This window comes from Ursus maritimus, unplaced genomic scaffold (assembly GCF_017311325.1).
Source record: "Ursus maritimus isolate PB19 unplaced genomic scaffold, ASM1731132v1 scaffold_25, whole genome shotgun sequence".
In the NCBI taxonomy this organism is placed as follows: domain Eukaryota; kingdom Metazoa; phylum Chordata; class Mammalia; order Carnivora; family Ursidae; genus Ursus; species Ursus maritimus.
Genome location: NW_024425008.1, coordinates 23,890,557 through 23,897,558, shown reverse-complemented (window position 1 = coordinate 23,897,558; position 7,002 = coordinate 23,890,557).

Below are 7,002 nucleotides of genomic sequence, written 5' to 3'. Positions count from 1 at the left end.
GCCACGCCTGGGCCCGCAGGGGCGGGGAGCCCGTTTCTGTGGCAACAGCCTGGCCTAGCTCCCCGAAGCCATCCAGGCGCCCAGTTTGAAAATTAAGCGCCTCACTGGAGGCTGCGTAGTATCATTCCAGGGCCACAGTTTCATTCCCACTGTTGCCACCTAACCAGGGGTCCACCTGGGTGCACTATGACCTCCCTGCCCCTCAGTTTCCTCATCTGTAAAATGAGGGGCTGGACTTTGACTGCCCTGACATCTATAATCTCTCTCCTCATCCCAGAGAAGAGCGCGCGTTCTAACCCATTTGTTCCCTTTTCCTGATTCTGCTGTCTTCCCCAGCTCAGATTCTAGGTCACAAATTAAGTCCACACCTTTGTCTCCTTTCCCATCCTATTCTATATGGGCCCTCTTTTTACCTAACCTGGAAAAAAGGGGGTGTCCCATTGGTAAGGGAGTCAAGAAGGCAGGGGGGAAAGCTCCGCAAGGCAGGGACTGAGTCTGGTTGGTTGGTTGGTTTCCATCGAGGTGTCTCTCTAGTGCCTACAACGGTGCCAGGCACATAGTAGGGATCAGATCTTTGTTGACTGAACACAGCACATGTCACTAAATGAAGGCCAGGTCTTCTGTGGATTCTGTGCTACCCGAAAACCTCTGTGAGTCTCCCTTCCCCATCCCTCCCCCTCGGTCTACCCCAGCCACACTGGGAAGCAAGGAATGTGTAATACTCCCAAGTTCAGTACCTAGTGTCTGAGCCGTGTGATTTCCGATTTGTGGCTGGAGCCTCGGTTGCTCAGGGAAGCCCTCTGGGGAGTCACCAGATCCAGGACCAGCTGGGTACATCCTAACACTGAAAGGCTAAAAGGAAGAAGAAGGAGAGAGTCAGTCTGGCTTCGAGTAACAGCACTCACCCGTTGCCTGAGATGAGGCAGGGGTCCCAAGGGCAATCTGAAGGTTGGGAAGCCTCTTAGAAACTAGCTCACAAATGTTAGCTCTGCCTAAGGAGCCCCCAAGGCCAGGCCCACTCCTTTTAGGTGGCTGAAGTAAACCTTCCTTGTACCTTCCTTCCATTTTGTCCCAATGGTTACCCAGAAGTCCAAGTTCTAAATCAGATCCTAAATCAAGGTACTTACTTCGACACTGTGTTTATCATTTTGTGAAATGACGATTCCCTTATCCACTTGGAAATGTTTTAAAAATACAAATCCCTAGGCCCTACTCACAGGGTTCTGATTTAACAGATCTGGAATGGGGCCCTTAACACGGACCAAGTTATGCTGGTGTACAGTTTGGGAACCTCTGCTAAAAGACTGTGCCGTTCAATGCATGAGTGAGCAAAGTGTGTCCGGCCAACTGATGCCATACTCTTTCAGAGGCTTTTCCCCGAGGCCAGGTAAGCGAAACTGTCCTCTTTTTGTTTCCTAATCCATAATCAGCTATGTAGAAAAGTGTAGGGGGATGTGAGCATCACAAGGATAGAGTTAGACCACCTGAGTTCAGATCCTGGCTCTGCCAACTTTCCACCTGTGGAACCTCTCAGGTTACTGAACCTCTTAGAGCCTCAGTTTCCTCCAACCTAGGGTAAACTGCTAGTGTTTACTGTTTTGTTGTTGTTGTTGTTGTTTGTTTGTTTGTTTGTTTGAATTTAAACCCAAACCAGCTCTGGCTACTGGTAATGTAGGGTCATCTTTTACAGTCCCTGGCAGAAATTAGGGCATTCCAAACTGTAATGCTAAGCAAGCCCTCACTGCAGATTCCAAGGAGACTTGGCCTGGAGAAGAGCAGCCTTGGGCTTCCGCAGTCGAAGGAAATGTGTAAGTACAATATGCACCATCTGCAGTCTCATCGTATCAGAAATATTCCAGAAGAGAGACCAGATGAGTCCCTCAGTTCATCCCAACTGTGATAACAGTGGAGGCGATGATCAACCACTGAGTGGTGGCAGGGATGCAGACCCTGTCTAGTAGGGTCAGTGGAAGGCTTTGCAATACTTTGAGGGATACAAAATGTTCTTTTCCAGGGAAATTTCCTGTATACAAGAAATGTAAGCCCTTGCGGGTTCAAATTTCACTTCTGTCACCAGGTATGTTTGGAAGTTCAAGATGGCTGCCTTTCATTTGCTGATAGAACGTGTGCTTCATACAGGCTGGCATAATCCTTCCTTTCAGGGTTGCAGAAGCTACTGGCCAAGGCCTAGAGCAAGCTGTTCAGGAGAAATACAATGTGAACTACATATGTAATTTAAAAAATTTTAGGGGCGCCTGGGTGGCACAGCGGTTAGGCGTCTGCCTTCGGCTCAGGGCGTGATCCCGGCGTTATGGGATCGAGCCCCACATCAGGCGCTGTCTCTATCTCTGTCAAATAAATAAATAAAATCTTTAAAAAAATTATTTTAAAAAATTTTAGTAGCCTCATATAAAAAGAAAAAAAAAGCAGGTGAAATTCATTTTAATAATATGTTTTATTCTGGGGTCGCCTGGGTGGCACAGCGGTTAGGCGTCTGCCTTCGGCTCAGGGCGTGATCCCGGCGTTATGGGATCGAGCCCCACATCAGGCTCCTCCGCTATGAGCCTGCTTCTTCCTCTCCCACTCCCCCTGCTTGTGTTCCCTCTCTCGCTGGCTGTCTCTATCTCTGTCGAATAAATAAATAAAATCTTTAAAAAAAAATAATATGTTTTATTCAAATGCATCTATCCAAAAAATTGGCATTTCAACATCATCAGTACTTTAAAATGAGATATTTTATGTTCTTTTTTTTCTTTTTTGTACTAAGTCTTTGAAATCCAGTGTGTGTTTTATGTGGACAGCACATCTCGGTTTAGACTAGCCCCAATTCAAGTGCTCAGTAGCTCCAGGAGCTAGTAGCTATCATACTGAACCCGTGCAGGTCTAGAGGGCTCAAACAGCCTCTCAGATAAGACAGGCTGAAAAGAATTGCCTACGTTTGACTCTTATGATAACCTGAGACCTGTGCACTCCTCCTAACCTGGCCTCTGTAATCCTGGTGTTTCCTCTGGGATCTCAGGATTTATGCTAGATATTCCGAGAATGTGCCAGATTGGTCTGAGTGATGCATTCACTTATTCACTGATTCCTGCATTCATGTATTCATCAGATGTTTATCAAGCACTCATCAATGTTCACCCCAACCTCACCCTGACTTTTCTTGACCTCAGGCCCCCTCCTCCTCTTCCATTGCAGACTCTAGCCCTGACAGTTTTTCCTACCTCAAGTCTTCCTATGCCCAATGTCAATGATGCCCATCCCAAACCCTAGAAGCTCGGGTCACCACCTCCTCAGCGGACTCATTCCCACTGTACTTCAGACACTCTTAGAGCATCTTAGCTAAGTACAGCTCCACCTCTGGAATCCTAAGTTCACACGCCCACCCCAGTGGATCACCTCATGGCTTTCTGCCTCTCCCACTCTCACTTCTGCTTCAGCTGTTAACTTCATCAAACCCTGGAGTTCTCTCATCTGTCCTCATGCTTCCCCTCAGTCACCATTTCTTTCTCTATCCAATATGGAATCCCCATGAACCATCTTTTATCACTCTTCTCAATATCAACTCTCCTGTCCACGGTTCTTAAATGACACCTGTTGAGGTCAGTAAAAGCATTCTCCTTCCTGGCTGTGACATCTGGGCTGCTGAGCACTGCTGAATAAAGTTACCTACCCCTTGGACTGGAGCTATTAGGGTGCTGGTTTCCAACCTTACACTTCAGCCCTCAACCCTCCCCAGCAATTCTTTGTTCTTGATTAGCTTTCTCTCCCATTTCCATGATGACCATTCTTTTCTAACTTGTTGTCCTATGATCTCCCTTCCTGTTCTCTGGAGATCATCTCCCTGCCAACTGTAGAGAAAAAAATAGAACCACCAAGTCAAAACTCTCTACTCCTTGTTGCCGCACCAACACACTGACCAGCATCCATAACCACCTTACTTCCTTCCCTCCCAACACAGTGGCTGACCACACCATCATGCTTGGGATTCCTTCTTCCTGCCTCCTCAGAGATTATGCTCCTTCTGCTCACCGCTCTCCATTTCTTTCCTAACTCCTTCCCATCAACATTTAAATATGCCTCAGATCTCTCCTATATGAAACTCTCCCGCAGCCCAAGGCCCCCTCCCACCATCCCTCCATCCCCCCACCTTTCCTTCACGGCCAAGCTTCTTGAGTTGTCTGCTCCTGATGTCCACACTTCCTTACCTTTCATTCATCCTCATTCCACTGAAATGTAGCTTCTACCCTCAACACTCCACCGAAACTCCCCACCAAAGTTCCCAGTGCCTTCCTGGTTGCCAAATTTAATGGGCATGCTCCAGGCTTTATTATTTCTTGAATGTTCTATAATTTTGCATAATTCCCCCCCTTATTGTAAGATTCTCTTCCCTTGGTTTCTGTGACATTCTTGTTTTCCTTCTGATTCTGTGAACGTTTGTCCTAGTGTCTTTCATTTCTGAATACCCCCTTTCAGTGATGGTGTTCCTAGGATTTCATCCTTGGTCTCTTTACTCTTCTTACTGGAAAGTCCCTCGAGAAAATTTCACCCCTCCAATGGCTTCAGATACCATCCACATACTGACAACTCACACATCTATGTTTTTATTCCTTTTCCTGGGTCTTGGATTCATAAATCCTTCTGCCTGTGGACCTCTCCAATGGATGTCCCAGAGGCAAAGATTCAACACACCCAAAGTTGCATTCAGCACCTTCCCCCACCATCCTCCAAAAAATGACGGCCCCTCTGTCCCCTCAATTCCTTTGTTCTCTTCTTTCTGAATGGCACAATCATCTATCAAGTTATCCTGGCCTCCAACTTTTTCTTCTCGCTTTTACTCTCATATCTGGTCTGTCCCAAGTCCAAGGGGTTTGACCTTCTTTATGTTTATTCAGTGAGTCCACTTCACCTCTGCAGCCACTTCTAACTGGTGTTAACCTTCTCCTGTCCTCAATCTGCTTTCCACACTGCAGTCAGAGCAGTATTTCTACTCTGCGAATCATGGCCATCACACTGCTGCTTAAAACCTCTCTGCAAACCTCCACTATCCTCAAAATGCAGGCCAAACTCCTTAGCATAGCAACAAAGGCTCTCTGTTGTGGCCTCCACCCACCTCCCATTTCATCTTTCAGCTCTTCCTTTCCATCACCACGCCCCACCCACCCCCCACCCCCGCCGCAGTGGCAGTGAGGATCCCACTTCAGCACAGGGACCCTCCCCTGGGTCTGCCCCTCCCTCTACCTTCACTGGTTACTGCCTAATGGACCTTCAAGTCTCAGCTTAGACACTTCTTCCTCAAGGAAGCTGTCCTGAGTCTCCAGCACCCACCCACACACAAACACACCACTGCACCCAGTTTGAACCAGAAACTTCCTCCTATTTGCTTCTCTCACACCCTTGCTTACTCTGGGCCCAACACTGTCACTGTCTCTTTAGTCATCAGTACCCCTCAGTAAACTGTGTACTTCATGGGGTTCGCCACTCTGCTCCCGTCGTCTAAGGAGCACTAGGGCATCCAACACATAGAATGAACGAATGAATGAATGAATGAATGAATGAAAATAAAAAGTCCTTCTTTCTGAAGAGCTTCAGTTTCATAAGGAAACTGAGCATAATAAAACCCACAAAAGCGAGGGGCCAGGGCCTGGGTGGCACAGCGGTTAAGCGTCTGCCTTCGGCTCAGGGCGTGATCCCAGCATTCTGGGATCGAGCCCCACATCAGGCTCCTCCGCTGGGAGCCTGCTTCTTCCTCTCCCACTCCCCCTGCTTGTGTTCCCTCTCTCGCTGGCTGTCTCTATCTCTGTCGAATAAATAAATAAAATCTTAAAAAAAATAAAATAAAATAAAAAATAAAACCCACAAAAGTGGACACATAATGGGAAATTTCTTGCTTTATAATTCTGCAAGTAACTTTCTTTCAAAGGCTCCCCCCCATATTTGAAATCCCACTTGATTTACAACTACCATTTAAAAAAAAAAAAAAGCTCTTACAAAAAATGGGATATTATTACATCGAATAATAATGGCATCTGTTTCTTTCTTTGTTCGCACTTCCTCATCTTGCCTCCTTCACATGATTTCTGCCAACTTTCTTGGATTCTTTTCTCTCCGTTCTTTCCTTGGAAAACTAGAACCTTCATTATCAAATACAATGGCAAACCTTTCCCTAAAGGACCAGATAGGAAATAGTTTTGGCTTTGCAGGCTATGGGTCTCCGTAGCAACTTGACTTTGCCATGTGGCCGCATGAAAGCAGCCACAGATATACCTAAATGAGTGATAATGACTCTATTTCAAGAAAACTTTATTTACAAAGCAAGCAACGGACCAGATTTTGTCCTCAGGCTATAGTTTGCCAACTCCTGAAATCTGTCACCTGAGCCCAGACTCTTCTGAGCCATGAATGGAGAACAACCTTGTCATGTTAAAGCAACAGCAAGGGGGGCAGTGTAGAGAGGCAGCATGGGCTCAGCAACCAGACTGACTTCATTTATGTCCCAGCTCTGCCACTTTCTAGCTGTGTGATTTGGGGCCAGTTACTTAGCCTCTCTGTGCCGAGTTTCCTCCTCTGTAAAATGGGAATCAAAAATAGGATCTCATGATAGCATAATAGTAAAGTCCCTAGGACAGTGTCTACACTTATAAGTGCTGTATAAATGGTACCTTATAGGATAGTAATGGGTCCCTCTGCCGTGTTCCCCACTAGTGAACTGTTGTAGCAATAAGACTGGCCATAAAGAAGGAAATTTTCATTCTCTTAGTATTTGTCCATACCTGGCCCAGGGTGACATTCTCTTTGACTCATTTCAAGTCAAAACCACACCTCCCCTCCTCCCCTGGGACTGTCTCTTTAGTCCCTGCTCTGGATTAACTGTTGAGTCAGTTTACCTCCCATCCCCCAAGTGCCTTGTGCCTACCTCCCAGCACCGTGGGAGCTTGTCTCACAAATTAGTACTTTAAAAGTACAATATTTTGATTAGGTGGGTCATCACACTCTGGTTATATG